The sequence below is a fragment of the Battus philenor genome, unplaced genomic scaffold (genome assembly GCF_028537555.1).
Source record: "Battus philenor isolate CCGP_79_NKW_IND1 unplaced genomic scaffold, ilBatPhil1.0.hap1 SCAF_19, whole genome shotgun sequence".
NCBI classification, from domain to species: domain Eukaryota; kingdom Metazoa; phylum Arthropoda; class Insecta; order Lepidoptera; family Papilionidae; genus Battus; species Battus philenor.
This window is the reverse complement of record NW_027181681.1, coordinates 12,597,430-12,624,874: the sequence shown is the minus strand read 5'-3', so window position 1 is coordinate 12,624,874 and position 27,445 is coordinate 12,597,430. Positions and strand designations below refer to the sequence as shown.

Here is a 27,445-nt window from a genome sequence, read left to right as displayed (position 1 = left end):
GACTATTTAACATCCATACACGTGGTAGACTCAACTTCGATAAGAGATCTATTTCGTCATATGTTGAAAGAACATTTTAATTTTTGAATGTAAACTATAAGACTTGACGATGTTTCTGTAAAACCTGTACTACTTATAAATTTGGCCACGTCTCCGTAACCACGTCGTAGTGTTAAAAACTAACTATTTTAATACAGAACAGTGTGAACTTACGCAAAAAGTAATTCTGGCAGCGGTGGGATTCGAACCCACGCCTCCGAAGAGACTGGTGCCTTAAACCAGCGCCTTGGACCGCTCGGCCACGCTACCTGATGCCTCCAGGTCCTTAACAAGTGTATATATATTTTTAATATCAATATTAAAATCTAATGTAAATAAACAATTAAAAAACATTTTATTTAAAATAAATTTATTACATATTGTATTATTTTTCCGTAGAAAGCTTAGTGAACACCGCTCTTAATAGGTAGGCAACCTTCGTTAGAAGGTGTTGTATGCAGTCCGCTTCTAACCAGTCCTTTTTAATTTATTGGGGAAGCCTTTGTCCAACTGTGGATGTCCTAGGGCTTAAATCTATATGAAATTTTTTATTATTTTCCTATCATATTTCTAAAGACAGTTCCACACCTGCCTAATAGTCTTATCTTCCGAACTGTTAAACCAGTACCGATTGAATTGTAAAGAATGTAAGGAATTAAATCTTCCATTGCACAAAGCGTAACCCCCCGTTGGGAGTGATGCACCTAACATGCATTACACAAATACTAACGGCACCGATTGGTCCTCGCTTTGCTCACCTACACTACAGTGACAACACTATACATCTACACATGTATAGTCCCTCTTCGTGCAAACGTCTTCGTTGTAACTGGGATACGATATCATCATTTATTCCTATGTCCCCAAAATTGAGCAGAGGGCGTCCACAGTACGTCACCATCCTGAGCGGTCTTGAGCTTCACCCTTTACTTCGCTCCACGTCATTCCAACTGCCTTCACTTCTGCAGTGATAGTCCGCTGCCAGGTTTTCTTTGGGCGCCCACGTCGCTTTCCTTGAGGATTCCATTCTAGGGCTTGCCTTGGTTTGTGATCAGGGTACCTTCGGAGCGTGTGGCTTATCCAGTTACACTTTCAGCGTTTGATCTGCTAGTTAATTCGATATGATCTGTCAGAGTAAAAAATTTTAGTTTGGACCTCCTGTTTTTGTAGGCTTAAAAACTATCAAGTCGCACAAACCCAAAAAGGTTAGCACCAAAAACATCAAACAGTAACAATATGTAAAGTGTAAATAAACAGATGAACACGAATGAACTTTATACCAGAGTATATAGTAATTGTAAGCAATTCTATAAATCCAAGAAATACAAGCGCTAACAAGTTGTAACTTAATCAAGATGTAAAGTTCAAGTTAAGTTGAAGCTAAGTACAGTTCTGTCTGAAAATGGTGATTAATTACTTTATATTAGCATCCACTCAGACAGGTGCTACTGAGATGGTTTATTCAACCTGTCTGCACAGTTATATTGCAGACATCTTACAGAGTTATAATTAAAATACATTTTTCTTGCGTTGATATATGAATAGTTTAAACGAGTGATTCCCAAAGTGGTCTATATCGACCCCTAGGGGTCTGTGACAACCTGCAAAGGGTCTACGTCAGCGAAAAAAAATTTGAGGGTCCATGAAATGAAAATGGGGGTCCGCGATAGTGCATCTCAACACATACACTGATAGTACGTATTTACTTACATCATACTATCTTATAATATCAAAACACTTACATTATTTATAAAAGTACCTATGAAGTAAAAAAAATATTATATATGTTAATAAAATTATGTAAGTTGTAGGATGTTAGTATTCGCTTTTTGGTCGCAATACATTTTGAACTTGTAAAATTAAAAATAAGTTAAATTCAATTAATAAATGTATAAATTAACATGTGTTTTTACTTCAATTTTTTAACACTAAATTTCACTACAGTTAGAAATGTACAGAAAATCAATATCAGGAACTGGTGGTCTACCCAAAACGAAAAAACATGGCAAGGGGTCTACGACACAAAAAAGTTTGGGGAACTCTGGTTTAAACTAAAATTTTCAACAGTTTTAGCCCAGCGTTAGGTGATTACTACTTGCGATCTCAGGTAGCGGGTTACATTTATACAATCTTATAAATAGTTTGCACTTTGTGTATTAACACGTTCACTGCGGGCCCAATTTTGAAGAACTTTCAGCTGGTGCGGCTGAGGTCGAATCAGCCTCAAGCTGAACTTCCTATTAGTGCGGTAGAGGCCTTTTCTGCCTCATGTTCATCAATACTTTTTTACAAATTTGAGTCAATGCTTCGCAGACATAAAGAAAGCTATATTTGTCTTTGCCATACCTCATACGGTTGAGTGTAAACAGCCGCCGCACTACAGAGAAAACACGAGTTTTACGCGCCGCACTAGTGCAAAGTCTACCATGAGGCTGAATCGACCTCAAGCCGCAGTGAACGTGTTAATTGTGAAGGATTAGTCTTTGCCAAGCATGTTCCATTGCCTGTCGTAAGTGACAACATCTCGGATCCGTATGTCATCATCAGCGACACACATTGGTCAAAGACCTTCTTCAGAAGTTGCGGTATCTTGGACTAGAAGAGGTTACGGAGCTATGAAAGGTTAAATAAAAAAATATTTCTCCCATATAAAAAATCTCTGTTGTTGCATGACAAAGAATTTCAAGTTACTTAACAATTTTTTTATGTCAACTTATACATTATTTATCTTCTTTCTACATATTGCCACTTTGCCAAACTACTGAACTATGTCGATTTGAACTCTTACAAAAGTCCCAGCATAACCATCTTCATATGTCTTTGAGGTAACTTGAGACCAATTGGATACGGAATCTATGAAGCCTATGTGAAAACAATGATGCGTAGACTATCGTTAAACATATATGTGATATAGATATATATATTCTATTTCTTTTCAGCAAATAAACCCTCACAATAATACATATAGATATATAGTCGATCTATATCTGTAGATAAAAAAAGGTTCCGACGAAAAAGCCAATTTTATATATGAAATGTTTATGAGGTATTGCAACAGTTTTAATTAAACTTTGACCCGTCTACGTATGCTTATCCTGATTAAATCTGCACCATATGGTTATTGCATGAATTTGTTTCTAACAAGTTTCATAATAAGGTGCTAGAAAGGGGCGAAGCTATTTAACAAGATTTTATCGAACCTTTTTATACATACACTTGTTAGTGTGTTCCAAATTCTATGAATTTATTTTAACCTTTATATTTATTTATTTATTACTTATAACTCATATATACGCGCACACACACACACACACACGAACATACGTGCGCACACGCATAAACACGCACACATATATTTATATATACGTATATATATCTTCTTTTAGATGATGGACACCCACTACAAAGAACAGGTCTTCTCCAAAGATCACCATGTCAGACCCTGCGCTGCCGGCATCTGGCGATCTTGGCTGTGTCGTTGGTCCACCCAGTGGGGGACCACCCACGCATTTACCGGCTATATAGTTAATAGTATATATATGAGTAAATTACATGTATATAGCACCTTGATTCGAGTGACTGTCACACCCTCAGTATCATCACCATATTTTTTAATTTATTAACACTTTTTACATGCACATATTCTACACCCATAAAACAAGCGTGGTGAAGAGGTAACAAGAACGACAGTAACAAGTGTCGTGATAAAATATAGAGTCGTAAAAAAGGAAGGAATAGAACCTTCGTAGTCCAGCGGATTGGTAAGATTAAGTACACAGGGTGGGCTACGTAGCGAGAGAAACAGTTTCTAAAGTTGAGACCACAGTAAAGCAGACTAAATATGCGCCCACAAATGAAAAGGCAAGGATTTGATATTCTGGAATGAAGACCGTGGGCTGGCAAATATTAATATTGTAACCTCGGTAGACTTTTTAAGTCGTTATATATAAATAGATATATATGTACACAATTATTATATATGTGAATCTCTCCAGTGGCAGATCTGAAATTAATTGTGGAATTTGATTGTACATACATATACTTTGTGCATTAAATGATTTATTTAATTTATAAAGAGGAAACTTAGATGTTTATATATAATATATATATATATAAATTTTGCATACATCACATCACATTGCATGGCAGATCTGAAATTGATTAGAATACAATCACTTTCAGATCTGCCATTGGAGAGATTTAAAATCAAAATAGTATAATGTTATATCCATGAATATTTAAAAGTTGTCGATGGTAACTCAAGAAGCTAATTATTGTCGCGGACTATTTATAAAACTATATTTGTAAAGAGCAACTGTCGATTTTCTCACCGGCTCTTAGCTGAACTGCCTTCCGACGGTAGCTTCCTGTAGGGAAATAACAATGCCAACATTTTATGTTGATCGACGATTCGAAAGCGCTTGTTCGAATAAAGAATATTTTGATTCGACAGACACAAAACTCATGATAGCAGATTTTAACGAATGTGTTAACAATTGATAAAACAATCTTTAATATTTATGGACGCAGTAGTTATTTATTACTTTTTATAATTACCAATTCTTATTACATCTAAAACAGTAAAATTTTGTAATCTTTATAAATGATTACAAACACATTTTAATATGAAAACCAAAATTATAATTGAAAAATTTATTACTAATTTTCATATTTGTTCTGATATTGTCTAAGAACAAATATAGATATTGATAAAGTAATTCTGGCAGCGGTGGGATTCGAACCCACGCCTCCGAAGAGACTGGTGCCTTAAACCAGCGCCTTGGACCGCTCGGCCATGCTACCTGATGCTTACCATTTAATGTATGCTATCTATTTCTAAAAACGAATTAACGCGCCTTGGAATCGTCTATTATATAATAACATTATTAGCAATAAGCTTCTACCAGCTAGACACTCAACAGATGCTCTATTTAAATGTAATTTAGCAATATTACATATATTATAATATTAACCATGTAAAGGTGTCCATAAATCAAGTTTCACACATTTCTTTCAACTAGAAACTTTTGAATGCTATAGTAAGATTATTTAAATAATATAATTTTAATTTTAATTTGGCGAAAATAAAGCTCAACGAATCCGCTGGCTTGGTCACTTGGAGCGAATGGGATCGGATCGGAGCGTGAAGGTAGCGTACCTGGAAAAACCGAGGGGTCGAAGACCAGTGGGTAGACCCAGGTATCGCTGGATCGATCGCGTTGAGGCAGACTTGCGCGAATTGAATGTCAGCCAATGGCAGACGATGGCGCAAGATAGAGGAAAGTGGAAGTCTCTCGCTTCGGAGGCCAAGACCCACTTTGGGTCACTGAGCTAGCGGAGTAGTAGTAGTAGTAGTAGTAGTAATTTTAATTTTAGATTTAAAACTGTGAAAGGTTATTTTATTATATACGTGTACGCTCAGACCCGTGAAGGCTTTGTTAACTTTTTGAAAATGAAATTCAGGTGCTATGAGTTTATTTCTGTTTCTTGTGTAATATCAATGATTGTTAGTGTTTTTAGTTTTCTTTCCATTTATAAACGTGACTACTAATGCCGACTTTCGACACAAATACTTTATTTTTCATTCATATATTATATCTGACGTATGTTTTAATACAGTGATTCCCAAAGTGGTCTATATCGACCCCTAGGGGTCTATGACAACCTGCAAAGGGTCTAGGTGAGCGAAAAAATATTTGAGGGCCCATGAAATGAAAATGGGGGTCCACGATAGTGGATCTCAACACATACACTGATGGGACGTATTTACTTACATCATACTATCTTATAATATCAAAACATTTACATTATTTGTAAAAGTACCTATGAAGTAAAAAAAATATTATATATGTTTATAAAGTTTCGTAAGTTGTAGGATGTTGGTATTCGCTTTTTGTCGCAATACATTTTGAACTTGTAAAATTAAAAATAAGTTAAATTCAATTAATAAATGTTTAAATTAACATGTGTTTCTACTTTACGTTTTTAACACTAAACTTCACTACAGTTAGAAATTTACAAAAAATCAATATCAGGTAAGTAAGGGGTCTACCCAACACGGAAAAACATGGCAAGGGGTCTACGACACAAAAAAGTTAGGGGGAAACCTTTTTTAATATGTTCTATATTAAAATATAATACAGTTTTAGAAAAATAGATCGTATTGAAAATATATTCGGTGATAAATATGAGAGTGTATAGATACACTTTAATTTCCGTGAATGTTAAATCGCAGGGATTTGCGGTCGAAACCGCACCACACGCTTCCGTCGGAAATGTTTCCCAGGTTTTACAGACGCGGCGACTCGATACGAACCCATAGAGGGTACTTTTGCGAATCGATATGCATAAAAACGGTAGAGTTACTTGAAATTTTCCGAATCATTTTTATTCGCGCTACAGTTATATACCATCTTGTACGTGTCGAAAAAATGTTCCACTGCTTTTTATGTTAAATAAGAAAAGGACCAATATATTGCTACTACCGCACATGCAGAGCTGCCAACACAGCGTTGGCACTAATCGGTGTAACATTACTCCTGAAGATGCCCCGTGGAGGGTTGAAACACGTGTCTTTGGGTTGAAATGATAATGATGATACTCTTATATATAGATCAAACTTTAACATAAAATATTTAATGGAATCAGGCGTTACCTTGCGGAAGTCAATCCTAAGTAAGAAAAGGACCAATATTTAGCCACTTCCGCACATGCAGTGGTAGTCGTGCGACAAAGTGCACCGCCCACCAGCCCGCTGATAAATGCGTATGCGGCAAACAATGCGAATTACATAGAGAGGGCAGAGACCGATTAATGCCAAATGCAGAGTGCTTGGCACTAATCGGTGTAACATAACTACTGAAGATGCCCCGTGGAGGGGTGAAACACGTGTTGAGTGGAAAAACGGTGGCAGATGAAATGAAGTTGGCATTTAAAATGAGCTATTCCTTAATTTAATTTTTCAAAAATTTAATTTCTATTTAGCCATTTTGTTTACTCTTTTAGATGTACAATTATAAACGAAATAAAAATAAATGTATTTGAATACTTACAAAAGCAATGAGTGAAATAGGATGTACCAGTTGAGGTAGATTGACACGGGTTCCATACAATTCGACAACTTTCCGAGTTATTACTTACGGAAATAGATATTTAGATTGAAATTTGTTACTACGTACGAATATTGAAAGGAAGAATAAGCAGTTTTTCTGATTGAATTATCTGACAAAACCGTTTTCTGGTTATTTTTTGGTCCGAAAATAAATCTATTTCATATCCAAAATTTATTTTTATTCGTTTTATATATTTTTTTTTTATCTTACATCAACTCTTCGCACATATACAGATCCTAGTAGGTTTGTGCTTGGATGTAGTGAAGGTGTTGTGTTCTTCTTCTTATTTTCAGCAGAAGGAAGCCCATGAATAACCATGAGCAGGGAGGAAATAGCCACGAAGACCATTCCTGCGCTGCCTGTATCTGGTCTTGTATTATCTTTTGTCAAATATGGTATCTCATTTTTATAAAATGAATATATATTGTACGATAAGGTAATGCAAATACAATTTGGTATAATACTTTATAAGTAAATAGATTCTTTAATCTAGGCTCCAAAATAAGTAAAAGGCAGCATTTGAGAGCTAGAAGTTGTTGAGAAACTCCAGGTGCGCTTTTATGTAGTGTTATCGGCTGGCTATATATATACGGCTACACATGGTTTCTGACAAAATAGGTTGGTTAACGAATGAGTTATAAGTATGCTGGAGATAAATCAAATATACATGGAGAAACGAGTCGAAAGAAACCTTCCTAATAGAACACAGCCTTCTTGACAGGTGATCCATGTAACAAAGTATATATCAAACGGAACAATTGTAATATTTATAATTTGTTAAAGTAAAAAGTATAAGAAAAAAACATTTGACAGCAACCCACCGGGATGGGGATTCACAAATTTTCATTCTTTGGTGCTTCAATTCATTTTTTTTAAATCACCTGAAGCTTTCATAGTCAAATTTGAAAAAAAAAGTAATTCTAGAGCCTATTAAATTATAAGAAAATTAAAAAAGAGTAAGGGATATAAGAAAGTACACATACACCTTCCGTATTTCCTTTTGAAATTGCTTTTCGTAATGATATTTTAAATACGTACCAAAAATCTTTTTGTTTTAGTTCAATATATATAGCGCTATTAAAGGTTTATGTTCGTTTTATATATATATATATATATATATACGATTAATAACACAAAAACGATTTTGGACATATGTAGTTTCAATTTATAGAAGTAAATAAATTTCATACAAAATGGCAGCGGTGGGATTCGAACCCACGCCTCCGAAGAGACTGGTGCCTTAAACCAGCGCCTTAGACCGCTCGGCCACGCTACCTGATGCTATGTACTTTAATATATACCTTCTATTCCTTGGGTATATCCCATGATAACTAGTTTAAATTATTGTAAATAAATTTCTTTTATAGCTAAAGTTATTCTATGTACAGGGGATATACATTAATTGACACCAAAATAGTTGTAGCTCACACCCAAATCTTAAAAGCTTTTAAAATAACTATAAATAATTATATATAGCTGTCAGTCTGCGTATAGATAAATAAATAACACAAAAATTTATTTATAATTGTTATATAAATAAATTATCTAAATAGATAGATATGTAGTATAGTTAAATGTGTTTTATTATGTCTCAAAATGATGGTATTAATGAGGTTTTTAAATTAATTTTTTTTTTTATTTAAACTAATTGCACGATTAAAAAAGTTAGCGGCTTAATTTCGTAAAATGAAGCGATAAATGTGATTATATCATCATCAGCATCTAGATCATAGAAATTCTGTTAGACATAAAATTAGTTACGACACAGATAAAAAATAAAATTAATTTATTTAAAATTGGAACTTTTAACAGAACTCTTATTGATTGTCACCTTTTTTTTAATCTATTTTATTTTAAACTCTACTCTGCTTCAAAGGTGTTATAGATGTGAAGAATAAGCAGGGAGAAACTCCTCAACAACATATATTTGAATAAAGTTTAACACATATGTACATAGTTCAATAAAGTTTAACAATTCAATTTTATACATATACACTTTGTCAGATATAGCCTAAATGAAATCAAAATGATCAGGCGACATCACTGCCAAAGATTCTTCATATAAATATTCGTTTATTGAATAATAAGCCGTTTTCGTCAATTTACTTTAGATAATGCGTTTTGAATTCAGTAAATGGTGATGTTATGCGGAATTTTATGAAAAAAATTGATTTCGATTTGTAATAAAATGAATAAGAAACTTTTTGCATTCGAAACTTTGGCACAGTCAATATTTCACGGTGTCTTGTAAATACAATATGGAAGTCGCCTATTTTTTTAATTTATCATAAATATTATCGTAAATATATTGTGAGGCCACTGTATGAATATTTTTTTTCTTTAAACCGCTTTCTCGAGGAGATTCTCGAACCTATTCTGTAAATAGCTGGGATGGCTGTCTTTTTCAAAATATTTTGAATATCCGCACCTTTACCTCGAAGCAACAGTCCATAGGTCATACCGCTACATATATATACACTATCCTAACAGTATCAATATCAGAGCAGGGTTTTATCTTCCTAACGGCATAAGCTGCAGCACTAAGCCTGACCGCAAGACAATTTAAAGCCTCCATTGAAGTTTAGAATCCATTCTGACACCCGGAAAAACCATAAAGTTTAAACTGTTTAAAATAACATCCTTTATTATTAGATTATAAAGGGTATTCGACTTAACATGCGATAGATTAGATTTTATTACAGATGAATTAGAGATATTATTTTTATCGAAACTATGATACAGACAGTTTTTCTTGGTGCCTTTTTAATACAATATAGAAGGATCCACACGTTTGAATTTATTATAATTATTGTAAACGGACAAAATACTGAAATATATATATATATATATATATATATATATATATATATATATATACAATCTCTGGAACTTCAAAGTTTAGAGGTATACTAAGATGAATTTTAAATTAATTTCCAATTCCAATTACCACAATATATTTTTGACACAAAGTTGTAAGTTATGTATTTTATAAAATTACACTCAATAAAGGCTGCGCGGGCCTTGCGAATCGAGGAGAGAACAGCTCATATATATATATATATATATATATATATATATATATATATATTGAGGGACAGAGATACAGAGTAACATTTATGTAGTTACTGTAAATGTAATATCTATAAATTATATAATTCATTCATTTTTAATAATTTACTTGCACTTTATTGTGCACCATAGATAATAACTAAAAAAGAAACAATGTAGAGGTACAAGAGGCAGTCTTATCACTCGAGGCGATCTATACCAGACAACCTTTGGACGGTGATGAGAGAGATGCAGGAGAAGGCAGTTTAGGGTGTATATACATGCAAGTACATACTACTCTATTGTTTATATGTCCGTCAGTGACAATTATATGTGAATAAAGAACTATATGTTAAAAAAATCTTGTTAGTTACATTGATATAGTATTTTATAAAATATATTCATTCTGTTTTGTTACAAATACGACACGAAATCTCTAGCACAGCGCATAATTTGCGTGAAAAGGAAATGGCGTTTTACTGCTTCATAGCATGCGATATAAATGCATACATAAGCGAGTGGTAGAAATGCAACATTGATTTGAATATCTTTGAAGTCGTATCTGAATTTGTTCGCTTGGAAATTTCTTTTACACACTTCGTATATTTATACCCCGCTTTACGCGACCCCGTTATACGCGGTTTCACTATAACGCGAATTGCAAATTTCAAACCATATGTCAAACAATTAAAAACAGTGTTGAGTGTTATGAACGTAAACAAAACGTTACCATAAAGACCAAGATGTATTTTTCCGTAAAAAATAAGAGTATGTATTGCCTAAAGTGTTCCTAGAATTAAAGTGATTGATTAAAATGATTTGTATTTTTTTGTAATAATTTTAATCATAAACCTCGTTATACCCGAATTTCAGTTAACGCCATTTTTTTTGGAACGTATCCCTCGCGTAAAGCGGGGTATTCTATTTTAAAATATTCCTTTATATATAAACAATAAGGTTATGTTTAAGTTTTTTGTTTAAGATTGCGATTTGAGAGTTTAGGATAAACTTTTTTTGTGATGAGGATATAGGCAAACGAAAACATTTATTAATAAATCATATGACTATTATATCTAGAAGCATACAGCTAAAGTTTTCTGACAATCTTGTGGTGGAGTTAAACAAATTCTGTAGGCAAAGTTAGAGACAACATCTAGAGAGCTGAAGCACAAAAATTTAAACGAATGAAAGATAGACAGTTTATTTTAAAATAATATAAGATAGTCTTTAATTCAATATACCATCAAGCACTAAAAATTTAATACAATTCGCAAACAACAACACATACGTCACATGACGCCGTTCGCCATTATTATATTTCATAATATTTTTCGGCGTGAGACGCGGTTTTGACAACCGCCTACAAATCATACGCCGCGCGTCCTTAGTTTTTGCGCATGCGTAGACCGATGGATTGACAGATAAGCGAAAGCATTTTGACAACTGTGATTATTTCGCTACAATCTAAACGGTGCACATTGCCAAACGAATTGGCAAATTGAATTGGCATCGAGTCACTTTGCATACATAAAGGATAACTGAAGCCTTAGATTCTAGAAGTGTTGTACGGCAATAAGAATGAAAGAAAATTTGAAAGGTAGAACTAAGATAAAATACCAGATATGGTGACGGTCGAAGGAAGAAATATAAATAAAACTTTAGTGGAGAATTTAACCGAACTCAATGCCCCTGTCTCAAAAAATAATAGTAGAACGAGAAGTCCCAAAAACCGGAGGTCATTTAAAAAAACTTTTGTCGTATTTAATGGAATCAGGTGTTACCTCGCGGAAGTCCATCCTAAGTAAGAAAAGGACCAATATTTAGCTACTTCCGCACATACAGTGGTAGTCATGCAATGAAGTGCACCAATGCGAATCACACAACCGCCACCGCCAAATTACTCAACACATGTTTCACCCCTCTACGGGGCATCTTCAGGAGTTATGTTACACCGATTAGTGCCAACTCTGTGTTTGACGCATACGCATTTGTCAGCGGGCTGGCGGGCGGTGCACTTTATTACATGACTACCACTGCATGTGCGGAAATGGCTAAACTTCTGTCGATTAAGCAGAAAAACAGATGACTTTGCTAAAGACGTCGAAAAACGTTGGATACTTCCTCCAAAAGGTCCTGAAGGAAATATATCTGGGAAACCTATATAGAGTAGTGGACATATGACTAAAATGTTGTTGATAATAAAACTATATTTGTATAGTACAAATATTTAATATCTTTCATCAATGAAGGTACGAATTGAACACAATGGATAGGAAACGTCATTTACGAAATTCGTTCTATATTTTTGACCCATATTACACGCGCAGTTGTAATGGCTGCTCATATATGCGTTATGGAAGAATCTATCTATTGTTTCTTCTTGACTTCGATATATATTTGCTATTCGATAAACTCAAAAATAAATTCTGAATACATTGAGTTCTGTATCAGTATAAACATGTTTATAAAACTTGTTTGCGGAAGAAAATCATGATTTTTTTATCATTATTACGATCTATATTCCAAAGATATTAGCATGTACACCTTTGTTGTTAACATTTACGTTTCATATTCCCTATTTTCTTTTAGTTTTTGCATGTGTTTACTTAGCTAAGTTATTCTAGTCTCAAGTTTAATTATTTCATAACTTAAAATTTAAACTATTTTTTTTCAACACTCCATAGCAAAGTCTAGTTTTAAAGTCACAATTCGGGCGACTACTTCCTCATCCCTACTCTGTATTGCCATCCCCAGGCTTTTTTTAAATAATTCTAATTTGTATCGCTAGTGTTTTTTTTTAAATAAATTTTTATTTCGTTTTTACTAACCGCAGAACACGGGGCGACATTTTCCATCGTCCATGAGAGAAGCGATACTGTCTATATAAATCCTTAATAATACTATATATAATTTAGAATCTTAATACCAGACGGGTGTAAGAGATATCACAAAAGTAGAAATTAGCTGATATTCGAGCAAATACGGAGAAGCCATGATTAAATAAGCCAGGGACATGATCACCCTTGATTGATTTGATGTTTGGTTGGAAATGACTCCAGTCGGTCGTATTATTAGGTAAGGCTTTGAATTGATCGGATGTGAAAACTTATTTATTTTCCTGTTTACTATACACACTAATAAGGAAAATATGTACAAAGAACGAAAGGTGATCATCGGAGAGTAATTTGGATCTTCTACAAGTCACCAAAGAGGTTTCACCATTCCATGGTTAGTTGGGTGGTGTAGCGTTCATTTAAGAAAGTTTCGAGTTACTGACAACTACGGTAAAATATTATTTATGTAAAAACTTCTTTGTAAAAAGTTCTAATTCGCACACTATCTCCACTCTTTCGAAATGATGACTCTACCATCGACGCTCAACTATGGAAACTACCTGGAGTCTATGACCATTAGCTGATAAAAACCTGGGTGTTTTGGATAAGGCCTGGTGGTATTTTGCACCGAGACAGTTACTGGTGTAGTATACTGCTGCTTTAGGATACCTCAGCTAAATACCAGCTCGAAGCTCTTGACTCGCTACGACAGCATGTTGTTCGTCTTATACTTGATAATTTGTTAGTTCCTAAGAAATTTCTCAGCCTTGAACATTGCCGGAGAGTTGCATGTCTGTCAATTGTATTTAGGATTCATTTTTGGAAATGCGCTATGGAACTCCTCGACCTTATCCCACCATCTCCGTTTCTCTTTAAGGCGAGTAGGAGGTAACTATACTACTATTCTTACACGTTGGAAGCCTTGCTCAGCCTGAGTATGAAACAATCTGCCGGCTTTATTATTTGCTGAGAAATATAGCCCAGGTCTCTACAAGGTGTTTTGACCAGGTGCCTACCAAGTTTGCATCTTTCATAACTACATTGTCGCTTCCTAACAGGTAATTTAATGGTCGAAGGCGGACCAGCAAGTATTAAAGAAATAGTATGAAAAGCCTTTTTTACACAAACTCTACACCCGTTCTTTGAGGTTGGCTATCCGCTCTCTACCCGCAAAAAGCGTGAGCAAACCGAGGCATGATCCGGATCCATCCTTGGCTCCCCTGTGATGTGCTGTACCAAGCCGCATATACACTTTAACACTACACAGCTCTACTCTGGTAGAGCGGTTTACTACGTTCAAAGCTCATCGTACAACTGGAATGTGTCTCTCCAGCTTTTATCTTAAAGTTCACGGCCCCTTCCTCTCCATGAAGCCACTTCCAATGAAGCTGTAAAAGCCTCCGGAAACAGAACAGAACACTTCTGTTTCGATATATGCTGTTATGCAAATGTATTCCTTTGTATTGTAATTATTTCGTTTCACATGTTACATCGTGCCTGCATTTAACAGCGGTTGTATAATACATTTGTATTCGGGTAATAATATCCCTTGTAATCCTTGATCTCATTAAAATTCGGGTGCGAAACATGAAATATTAATTAGCTTCTGAACCATAAATGTATTTCATGTATTGATTGTAATTACTTATTTATATTGACAGAACGATATATGTTTTTTTTAATTATCAAAAAACGCTTTACTTATGCCGTTACTCGTCGGTCCTGTTGGAAGTTTCAGGAGAAGGCTTATATCCAACAATGGATTATTTACAGCTGAAATAATGATGAAACTGTATATACTACTTCTTGTCAGCAGATAGACACCACGCAAATCATACATGCTTTATGCAGCAACGTACAAACGAAATATAATATGTCTAATGCCATAAACCCGGTAAATTCGACCAGGATATATAGACTAACGATTATATACACCTTACGAATCAGAGTAGAATCAAATAAAAATATATAAATAAACAAATAAATAATAAGTTGACGATCATTAAGAGTTCTGTTAATTTTATCTTACACTTATACTTCGGGTAAATAAAGAAATATATTTCTGTGGAATTCCCCTTTTCGATACGCCACTGGTGATGACGTAATATTGCTGCCATAATGCCGGTGTGAGTAAGGAATTGTATTTCTGTGGAATTTCCCTTTTTTATGCGCAGCTAGGGATGACGTAATGTTGTTGCCATAACGCCGGTGTAAGTAAGGAATTATATTTCTGTGGAATTTCTCTTTTCGGTGCACCGCTAATGATGATATAATGTTGCTGCCATAACGCCGGTGTAAATAAAGAATGATTTTCTGTGGAATTCCCCTTTTCGATGCGCCGCTGACGATAACGTAATGTTGCTGCCATGATGCCGATGTAAATAAAGAATTATAACTTTGTGGAATTCCCTTTTTTCTAAAAGTATAAATATAAGATAAAATTCGCTAATTCAGTATTGGAACTTTTAACAGAACTCTTAATGATCGTCAACATTTTATCTATTCGTTTATTTAGTCTATTTTATATATGATTCTACTTTTCTTCGCAAGGTGTGTATAGTCGTCAGCCTTATCCTAGTCAAATTTACCAGGTTTATGACTAGACGTATTATATTTAGTATATCTAAACATATCTAGATATAACCGGAAACTACACTATATGTTTAAGTATTTATAAAATGATTTATCAAATATAAACGCTATTTGTTTTTGAAAATAATAGTCTGTTTAAATATATGTTTATCATCTGCAAGTTTTAGAATTTAAAATCTGCTCACAAATAAAGAAATAAATTACGCGAATGATTTTCCGTTCAAAAAATAACAATTTGAAGAGGTCTCGTAAGAGCTTATTCCTATTATTATTATTAGGATTAATGCTAGGTTAGGATTTGGTTTTCTAGAACTAAGAATAAAAGCTAAGAATCAAATAAAGGCTTATGTCGGAGACCACTGCCTTTATTCCATAATCTCACACACACACATATTTATATATATATATATATATATATATATATATATATATATATATATATGTATGTATATATATATATATATATATATATATATATATATATGTTTACAATTTCATCCCAATCACCACGCAAAAGGTGTTGTGTATAAGATATCTTTTAAAATTGTATGTCGACAGACGAATCACTTTGCACAATTAAAAAAAAAACTGTATAGTAATATGAAACTTGGAAACTACTTTTTTAACTATATTATTATGACGGTATTTATTATTTCTGAAACAATCAATATTTTGATACTAATTTCGTCATACACTTAATAAATCAATGGATAAATAAATCGCTTTCTCTCGGCTAACAACGAACTCTATCTGAGCTTGTCAACACGGAAGTATCGGCTACATCATAAGCTCATCTCACCTGCTCAAGCCTCTCCCCATGAACTACTAAAATGGTTTTAAAATACACCGCCCTTGTGCGCGGACATGATGTACTACCACACTCACCGGAGACTCAAAACGATCTTCAGCTAAAATAACTTCATAGAAAAGGTTCAAACCTTTCTCCTGAAACCGAGTAGATATCAATTAGTCAACACAATACTTCAGACGAGTCCTGAATCATTAAGAAGCTACAAAGGCCAGAAAAGCTAACAACGTCGTGCACCAATCGAATATAGCAAGTTACTATACTATAGTAGTACTAAACATGAAGTGACAACAAATTATACATTCACCGATTTCAAGCCTTTACACCTATAACCAATCATCCTGTATACAGTGTATAAATGTGGAAGAAAAGAAACTAAACTTCAATCTAACCACTATACGGATATAATGCATCTAAATGGAGAAATCATGTTGCTTTCCAAATTCTCTTAACTACGAATACATTTGAACTAACTAAATTTGCATTATAACCGCAATAATATTCCGATAACAAATACAAAATTCACTAACTGACGAGTTATAAAATTAATAGTTTATTAATAAAATCTTTTATTAAATCTATAACGAGAATACACTGGAAAAACAATCTCATACCCTGTAATTTATTAGACATTTACTCACTTAAAGTCATTGAAGAAAACGTTGACCACGTTACCTATGAACTGATTTATATCAATGACTTATTAACATACTAACTCTACATAAAACTATTGACTAATTACTAGTTCAACTCCCAATCACCTTTTCAGTCAGTCGATAACTGACTAACTCGTTCTTTCATTCACTTAACAAATCAATGGTTGACTCACTCTTTACTATTACCAATTGACTCTATAAATCACTAAATAGATCAAATACTCTCATTCAGTCAATGACTAACTAACACATTCTTTCATTCACTTAAAAAATTAATGGTTGACTCACTCTATACAATTACCAATTGAATCCATAAATCACTGAATGAATCAAATACTCTCAATCAGTCAATAACTGACTAACACATTCTTTCATTCACTTAAAAAATCAATAGTTGACTCATTCTTTATATTCACCAATTGACTCCATAAGTCACTGAATGAATCAAATACTCTCATTCAGCCAATAACTAACTCATTCTTTTATTTATTTAACAAATCAATGGTTGACTCACTCTTTACTATTACCAATTGACTCCATAAGTCACTGAATGAATCAAAACACTCATTCAGTCAATAACTAACTAACTCATTCTTTCATACACTTAACAAATCTATAGTTGAATCACTCTTTACTATTACCAATTGACTCCATAAGTTGCTGAATGAATCAAAAACTCTTATTCAGCCAATAACTAACTCATTCTTTTATTTATTTAACAAATCAATGGTTGACTCACTCTTTACTATTACCAATTGACTCCATAAGTCACTGAATGAATCAAAACACTCATTCAGTCAATAACTAACTAACTCATTCTTTCATTCACTTAACAAATCTATAGTTGAGTCACTCTTTACTATTACCAATTGACTCCATAAGTTGCTGAATGAATCAAAAACTCTTATTCAGCCAATAACTAACTAACACGTTCTTTCATTCACTTAATAAATCAATAGTTGACTCACTCTTTACTATTACCAATTGACTCCATAAGTCACTGAATGAATCAAATACTCTCATTCAGTCAATAACTAACTTACCCATTCTTTCATTCACTTAACAAATCAATAGTTGACTCATTCTTTACAATTACCAATTGACTCCATAAGTCACTGAATGAATCAAATACTCTCATTCGGCCAATAACTAACTCATTCTTTCATTCACTTAACAAATCAATAGTTGAGTCACTCTTTCAATCAAACAATAACTGACTCATTAAACACATTCACTCACTCTTCATTTATCACAGTATTAATTAATCACACGATTAGTAAATTACTGACTCACTCTACACACTTACCCACTGTCTTTATGGGTCACTGAATAAAACAATCACATTCTCATTCAGTCAATAAATGACTCACTAGATAAAGTACTCACTGTCTCGATATATCACTGAATAAATTTATTTAGGTTTGCTAGTAGAGAATGCCAAAAGGCATTGAGTAAGCCTTTACAAACATGTAAAAAGGGGCGAATAAAAAAATAAATCAATCACTCTGAGACAGTCAGTTACTGACACGTTCTACACACGCCGACTTAAATCATTGAGCGGTTTAATCGCTTACACTTACAATACAATCTTTCTCTTCAATCTTACAATACAATCTTCTGAGTACTCGAGTATCCAGACTATGCGACAGCTATAAGAAAAGTCACGTACAATGCACACCGTCTGATTTGTTTAAACACGGCTTAGTCAGTCTTGTTTGTATTGGACATGACGCTAGATTAGATCAGTTTGGTCAAATACCCTTTTTTAGACAGCGACCGCTCGCTCCTTCTCCGCGAACAGCGTGGGCGAACCGTGTGGATCCGGATCTCTCCTCGGCTCACCTGTGTTCCACGTTCGTTCCACTGCCTTCCCAATCCGCAAGCACACATTAGTAACACATCCTTTCACAGCTCGTGCAGAGCCTTCTGGTACGTGCAAAAGTTACCATGCAGCTGGTAGGCGCCCTACCAGCTTTATATTTTAGTTTGTAAGTTTAAGTTCATGGACTCTTCCGCTCTGTAAACTCAATTTAGATGATTTAATAGAATCAGACGTTATTTTACGGAAGTCCATCCTAAGTAAGAAAAGGACCAATATTTAGCCATTTAGCAAACACCGATTAGTGCATAGCGAATCTGCCTTTGACACTAATCGGTGTAACATAACTCCTGAAGTGCCCCGTGGAGGGGTGAAATACGTGTTGAGTGATTTGACGGTGACAGTTGTGTAATTTGCATTATTTGCCGCATGCGCATTTATCAGCAGGCTGGCGGGCGGTGCACTTTGTTGCACGACTACCACTGCATGTACGGAAGTGGCTAAATATTGGTCCTTTTCTTACTCAGTTTAGATGAAACTGTAAAAGCCTTCGGGCTAACAGTAACTACTTCCACAGAGAATAATCAAAGCACATCGTCATCATCGCAGTTCCAAAACCTTTTGTCTCGAAAACGAGGTAGGATCGTATATCACAGCAGACGCCAATCATGTATCATACCAGATAGAAGCGTTACTGAAGTTTCTTCCGCCACTATACTAAGCGCTGCCGCTATTAGAAGTTGTAGTAATGATATTAACACGTTCACTGCGGCTTGAGGTCGATTCAGCCTCATGGTAAACTTTGCACTGGTGCGGCGCGTAAAACTCGTGTTTTCTCTCTAGTGCGGCGGCTGTTTACACTCAACCGTATGAGGTATGACAAAGACAAATATAGCTTTCTTTATGTCTGCGAAGCATTGACTCAATATTGTAAAAAAATATTGATGAACATGAGGCAGAAAAGGCCTCAACCGCACTACTAGGAAGTTCAGCTTGAGGCTGATTCGACCTCAGCCGCACCAGCTGAAAGTTCTTCAAAATTGGGCCCGCAGTGAACATGTTAACCAGGCAATAGCAATCTGGCAAGATGAGGTTCGACCCTCTCGTGCGACCTGGTGTCGGATTGTTAAGAGTATAATATCAATGAGTGACAGTCAAAACCGAGGTCCCCTGACAGGGGTCCTTGACCTTGGTCAATTCATGATGCGTTCTAAGAACTCAACAGCCTTCTGATTAAGTAAAATAGTCATATGTAGCGAAGAGAGAGCCTTCGGTACTTTGAAAGAACTTTGCCACTTCAAACTCGCAGGATTGCAAATGCCATTTGGGCAGCAGTGAAAATTCAATCACTGATAAACACAAAAGTCAATAACTGACTCACACAACACACTGAGTAAAATATAATTTGACTAATTTAATTCTCTACAATTATGCCTAAAGATAACGTTTAAAGTTTACAGAACAATAAACAGTAATTGCATGGAGCTTGCTGTCTTAATTGTAATAAACATCAGTAGTTTCGAAATTTAAAATGGCACTTAGGATGCAAACTGCCGGCGAACTTTTTACAAGAAAAATTTTCAACACTTAATAGTTTCAAATGGTTTCGTTTTAACGGTAAAGTATTTTCATACGCAAATTGTATTTAAAAATTTAAAAAAAATTTTTTTGTATGTGGTCGATTCTGACAAACAAAAAAAGGCTACATTTAAATATGAAACTGGTTAGGAAAAATATTTTTTTCACCTATTTTTCATTTGTTGTTTCTGTGAAAATCAATGAGTTTAATGAAGAAACTGTATACATATTAAGATTTTATTTTAAATAATAAATAAATGCTACACAAGTCGCTTAAACATATTTTAGCAAGAAGTCGGATAAAGCGTTTTAAATTCGAATATTTTGATGTCAAAGTGCAATGGTGCATCCATTTTTGGTACAGTTTCAAATAAAATTAGCGCCATTTTTTAAAAGTGCATTAAGAACGGTATAGTTCGAAAATTAAAAATTGATAAACATAAAATGTCATCGTACAAGAGGGCAACTATGTACTAAAGTTAAAAATAAATGAACAAAGACGGTAGAAGCGGGACCTTTACAACTGGTTCTTATGGAAATCTATTAAGATGCGAAAGAGGAAGGAGAGAGAGAGAGAGAAAATGTGGATGATGAAAGAGGGAAGAAAGAGAGAAAGATTGTGGAGGATAAAAGAGGTGGAAATAGGAAAGTTTGTGAAAAAATCATTGTAAAATATATCCCTGTCGAATGTACCGATCAGTTGGTTTATTTTTGATTCAATCTCGTATATAAATCCCAAACATAGCCCTCTTCAATCGTTGAGCTGTTAGAATGCCTTATATTCATATATTGTATACATAAAGGCTATTTATTATCGTCAGGGAACAAGTTCTAGAAAACTTCAAAGAGATTTTCGACGCGGCGAAGTTCGGAGGTGTTTAAAACTGTTCCAATGCAAGAATAACTCGACGCAAGAGAGGGAGTAAACTTGCCGACAACTCTTATAGTTGCAGGCGAGTTTACGTTACGCGAGAAAATTGTAACATATTTTTTCCATTATTTATAACGTAAAATAAAAATAAAACACGTGTATATTGCCAGTGATGACGTATTATCTCTGAGCATCATTTGTCAATGAGATCAAATCAAAAATGAGGACATCCGTAGACATGAGAAATAAAGTAAATAACATTAACACGTTCACTGCGACTTGAGGCCGATTCAGCCTCATGGTAGACTTTGCACAGGGGCGGCGCGTAAAACTCGTGTTTTCTCTCTAGTGCGGCGGCTGTTTACACTCAACCGAAACATGAGGCAGAAAAGGCCTCAACCGCACTACTAGGAAGTTCAGCTTGAGGCTGATTCGACCTCAGCCGCACCAGCTGAAAGTTCTTCAAAATTGGGCCCGCAGTGAACGTGTTAAAAGAAGAATTTTTTAGAATAATCGCGTAGAACAGATGACCGCTGGGGTCTTAAAACTGGAGTTGAGACCACGGACTAACAAGCGCAGAGCAGAAGGTCCACCTAAAACGTGAAAAAATAGCCTTTTTTCAAAACCCGTGGAACCTGAAAATTGTAGTGCAGCGAAAGTCCAGTCCAAATAAACCTTTTAAGAGTCTTATTGAAATATAAGGAAGGCTTATATCCGGCAGTAGACGTATACTGCTGAATGATGACAACGGAAATAGATACTGAAAGAAAGAGGAAACAACTCACAACTAACTTACGTCTATCTTGTTTTCAGCGGTGGGAGGTCCAATGTAAGTCTAATATTTAATGGAATCCATCCTAAGTAAGAAAAGGACCAATATTTAGACCACTTCCGCACATGCAGTGGTAGTCGTGCAACAAAGTGTCCCGCCAGCCCGCTGATAAATGCGTATGCGGTAAACAATGCGAATTACACAACTGCCAGCGTTAATTCACTCAACACGTGTTTGGCACTAATAAGTGTAACATAACTCCCGAAGATGCCCCGGAATGTTGACCACTGCATGTGCGGAAGTGGCTAAATATTGGTCCTTTTCTTACGATCGACTCGATGGCCGGTCCTGCGGTACTTGCATCCTGCAACTTCCTGCAACCTTAGCTATGTCATCTGTCCACCTTGTGGGAGCCTATCCATGTTACGTCTACCGACTCATGAGCTTCACTCCAGAACCTATCGACTCCAACGGTCATGGGTCGCACAAGCGATATCTCGCACTCACTACCACCTCAGATAACTGCGGATCTTAATTCTGATTCGATCTCGCAGTGAAAATTCAAGAATAATCCTCTCCATTGCTCTTAGATGACATTGAGCTTTCCAATGAGGTTCTTCGATCCTTAAGTCATCAGCGGCAACACACTTATGACCATTCGAAGTAATCACCATGAGAAGAATTCCAGAAGAGCCCAATTTGGATTCTGCCTATGTCCACCAGTGGACATCTTATGGTTTAAATAATAATGATGAAGTTAGGGTTCCAAACATACACTGATCTGAATAGAATGTGTATCATTCTCTCTCTTTATTCCATTTGATAATTTAAATTTAATTGAACGAGAATAAATGAAGCTAATTAAATAAATGTAAGTAAGTGAATGTACTAATGCTGAAAAGATCTTCTGAAGTCGCTTCAAATAGAATGTTACTCGCCGTTGAAATTCCGAAGTGAATTTGCGAAGTCATTTAAAGTACAAATTGGAATGCCTTTCAACTATCACTTGTTAGTCGAACACGTAAGTTAGGATTGCTGTTTAGGATAACATATATCATTGTTCTTCGTATATCTAGAACATATCATTGGCAAGTAAACGTTACATCTTAAACTATGTATCATGTTGTATAATTATTTATTTTTTATTTTTTTCATTTCTATATTTATCATTTTAAACACTTATTATATATCATATGACGGCGAACACAACGCGAATGGCATTTTGTATCAGTTAATACTTTGGACGGTGCAGGTATACAATACATTCATTATATATATATATATATATATATATATATATATATGAATATATGTGTGTCATTCATTGTGCAGGATTTACATAACGTTATCGCCGGCGGCATCGAAAAAGGGAATTCCACAGAATTATATATCTTTAGTATAAATACTGCTTAAGTTTGTTCAATATACACACTTCTTTGCTCTTTGGGAAGTTTTCAATGAAGCCGGTATTATTGCAGTTGCGTCGCTAATGGTTACGTCGCAGTATATATATCTGTACTGCTGCGTATAGTTATATACATAGTTAGTTTGCAAAATCATTCCGAATTATACAAAATAGAGATAGACACGGTATTGATACAAGGAATTAAAATCTATCTGTATACTTCTAGTTTTCTTCTTCAAAAATTTCAGATGTACCACTGAAGGGGTTTTAAACTAATATATATATATATATATATATATATATAACAAAAGTTTATTATTCCATCCAAGAATACTATACTGATGTTAATGCGTGAAATTAAATGTTGTCGATGTACTCTAGGTAGCTTATTATTGTCAACTCCTTATAAAACTATATTTGTAAAGAGCAGCTGTTGAGAGCTTCTTAAACTTTTGTCATTCACGACCCCATTTATGATTGCTAGTTTCTTGACGACCCCATACAAATATAAAAAGAAATATATTTTTCCATGATTTATTTATTAGTAACAATATACATATGCATATGAAAATATATAGTTAAAGAATTAGTTTTGCAACATACAAAATTCTAAAATTATAAATTGCACCAAAAATTATACAATTGTATTTATATTACTTTATACCCTTCAACAAATGCGCGTGTCTAGACGCTGAATGTCACTGTATTCCAACTCTAGTGATGTTATAAAATCGTATATATAAACATTTGACATTAAAATCTCTCGACCCCAGAATTTTGCTATGTGACCCCATTTGGGGTCGCGACCCATAGTTTAAAAAGCCCTGGTCTAAAGAATAATTTTATTGATTTTTACTCCTGTATTTTGGTATACATATCATTTTGCACGTCCTTACAATGTAAATAATGCTAAAGGAGGAAACTTGTAAAATGTTACTAGTTTTTAAGTTTTCTGAACGAGAAAATGAATTATAAAACAATTAAGAGCTATATATATATATATATATATATATATATATATATATATATATATATATATATATATACACATAAAGCGTGCGTGCGTGGGTACGTAGCAAGCTTTTTAGAATAATAGAAGGTGCGAGGGCAGAATGGGAAAACTTATACTAAAACCAACGTATTTTTGCGAGAAAGTTGAGGGGCAAACTGACATGCGCTCCGCGTCAAAATCATACCGAGACTGGATTCCGCGCCGGCGCAGCCGCTGCACTGCGTGAGCGGGGGTTGCGCGGGCGCGGCGGGCCGTGACCTACATAGCCGGCCGGCAAGCAAATGTCGCAGCTAGACTGCTAAAATAAATGTTGCGTACAATGTCAGTTTGACCCTAGAATATTTATTTATTGAATACATATAAACAATTACAAGTAGATATAATTTAAATTAATTTAGGTCTTTAGGTTTATGTAAATAAAATCTTTTTTATTAAAATAAATGTAAATAAAAATTTTGACAAATAACAATTTAAATAAAGTGACTAGTGTTAGTGAGATCACTACATCAGCCCCCCCTTGAGACCGTCAAGGGCGATAATAGTTAGGAAACCTTACTTTCCGTCCAGATCGCGTAGTGTGAGTATTTTTCTCAGGATCTGGTGAGCTCTGGTTTCCTGAGCGTGTCACATGTGTTTTTGTATCGTGTTTGCGTGTGTCATGTGATTGTGTCTGTGTTGTAAGAGTGGAATTAGTTGAATGTGTTGCTGTGTGTGTTGTGTGTTTAGTAGGTGTGCATGGAGTGGTGTCTGTGTCACGTAGTATGTAAGCGGGCTTAACTCGGTCTACCGATACTGTGACTTTTTTACCATTGACCAGGATAGCGAAAACTTTATCGTCACGCTGAAGCACCTCGTACGGTCCGGTATACGCGGGTTTTAAGGTACCGCCGACAGTACAGTCACGCAAGAATACGTGACTGCAAGTGGCTAACTCCTTAAAAACGAACGTCGGACGCGTACCACTATGGCGAGCTGCAGGTGAAGGCTTCAAGCTCTGAATTATATTCCGTAGTCTTGACGTAAACTCCATCAAGTCTAGGGTATAGTCGGCCTTTGAGTCAAAAAATTCACCTGGCAGGCGTAGTGGTTCGCCATATACTAGCTCGGCTGAGGTAGCGTGCAGGTCTTCCTTGTAGGCACTTCGAACACCCAACAAAACAAGCGGGAGAGATTCTACCCAATTCCCATCACCGTGACATACTATGGCAGACTTCAACTGTCGATGGAATCTTTCCACGGGACCATTGCAGGCCGGATGATAAGCTGTGGTACGGCGGTGGTTGAATCCAGAAATGCGTGAAAGATTCTTAAATAACGCGGATTCAAACTGCCTGCCACGATCGGTAACTATGTCAGCAGGACAACCAAATCGGGATATCCAGCCACTGAGTAGGGCTCGTGCCACTGTCTCGGCTGAAATATCTGCCAAAGGAATTGCCTCAGGCCAACGCGTAAAGCGGTCGATGGCGGTGAGACAATACCTAAAACCTTGTGATAGAGGCAATGGTCCTACCAGGTCGATATGGACGAACTTGAAACGAGCTGCAGGAAGTTTGAAGGTGCCAACGGGAGCGCTTGTGTGGCGTGTAATTTTCGAACGCTGACACGCTAAACACGTTCGCACCCAGCTCCTGCAATCTTTTTTTACCTCTGGCCACACGTAACGCTCGGAGACTAGTTTGGCTGTTGCATTAGCCCCGGGGTGACTGAGAGAATGAAGGCTCTCAAATACCCGTCTCCGTAGCATCTTGGGGACGAAGGGCCGTACCACGTTGGTACTGACGTCGCAGAACAGCTCCGTGTTGCAGCCTGGAACCTTAAGTTTTTTCAGGCACAGTGACGTGGAGCCTTCTGCGAATTGAGTGAGCTCTGGATCGGAGTGCTGAGCGACTGCCAGCTGCTTCGGATCTACTGGCTGGGAAATTTCTGCAACTCGCGAGAGGGTATCGGCCACCACATTGTCTTTACCGGATATGTGCTGTATATCGGTGGTAAACTGCGCGATCAGATCCAGGTGCCGGAACTGTCTGGGCGAGCAGTTTTCTTTCCTATTGTGAAAAGCGTAAATCAGCGGCTTATGGTCTGTATAGACCGTGAAGACTCGGGCCTCGAGCATGTGGCGAAAGTATTTTATACTTTCATATATGGCGAGCAGCTCTCGGTCGTAGGGCGAGTATTTTTGCTGAGAAGAACTCAGCCCACGAGAGAAAAATGCTAGTGGCTCCCACGACCTATAGTTCCTCGACTGCTGCTACAAGACGGCGCCAATAGCCTTATCGGACGCGTCGGTGACAAGCGCTAATCTAGCGTCACAGCTGGGATGAGCCAGCAAGGCGGCCTGACATAGGCCTTCTTTACATGTCTCAAAAGCCTCGAGCGACTGTCCAGTGATATCAACAGGATGTGAGCCTTTCACTGATCCTGTGAGAAGCTCGTTGAGAGGAGCTTGTTGTGAAGCTGCACTTGGGATGAACCTTCTGTAAAAGTTTACCATCCCGAGGAACCTACGAAGTTCTTTCACTGTTTTAGGGACAGGGAAAACCTTGATCGCCTCAACCTTCGCCGGCAGCGGTGTGGTACCTTTACCTGAAATGCGATAGCCCAAAAAAGTGACTTCTGGCGCGCCAAACACACATTTGGCCGTATTGACGACCATGCCGTACTGCTTCAGCCTAGCGAAAAGTTGTCGCAAGTGATCTTCGTGCGTCTTCTGGTCCCTAGAAAATACAAGAAAATCGTCTAGGTAAGCGTAGGTGAAATCCAGGCCCCGTAGCATCTCATCGACGAAGCGCTGAAACGTCTGTCCGGCATTACGAAGTCCGAACGTCATATAAGGAAATTCGTACAGACCGAACGGCGTCGTGATGGCTGTCTTCGCGATGTCATCCGGATGCACGGG

The 27,445-nt window shown here is 35.9% G+C and overlaps 3 non-coding genes across 3 annotated transcripts; all 3 read right to left on the bottom strand.

Moving 5' to 3' along the window:
* Nucleotides 1–227: 227 nt before the first annotated feature.
* Nucleotides 228–309, bottom strand: TRNAL-AAG (transfer RNA leucine (anticodon AAG)). Its single transcript has one exon. It is a non-coding gene; the product is annotated as a tRNA-Leu (tRNA).
* Nucleotides 310–4,760: 4,451 nt separating this feature from the next.
* Nucleotides 4,761–4,842, bottom strand: TRNAL-AAG (transfer RNA leucine (anticodon AAG)). Its single transcript has one exon. It is a non-coding gene; the product is annotated as a tRNA-Leu (tRNA).
* A 3,503-nt stretch (nt 4,843–8,345) lies between these two features.
* TRNAL-AAG (transfer RNA leucine (anticodon AAG)) lies at nt 8,346–8,427 on the bottom strand. The gene has a single exon. It is a non-coding gene; the product is annotated as a tRNA-Leu (tRNA).
* Between the last annotated feature and the right edge of the window lie 19,018 nt (nt 8,428–27,445).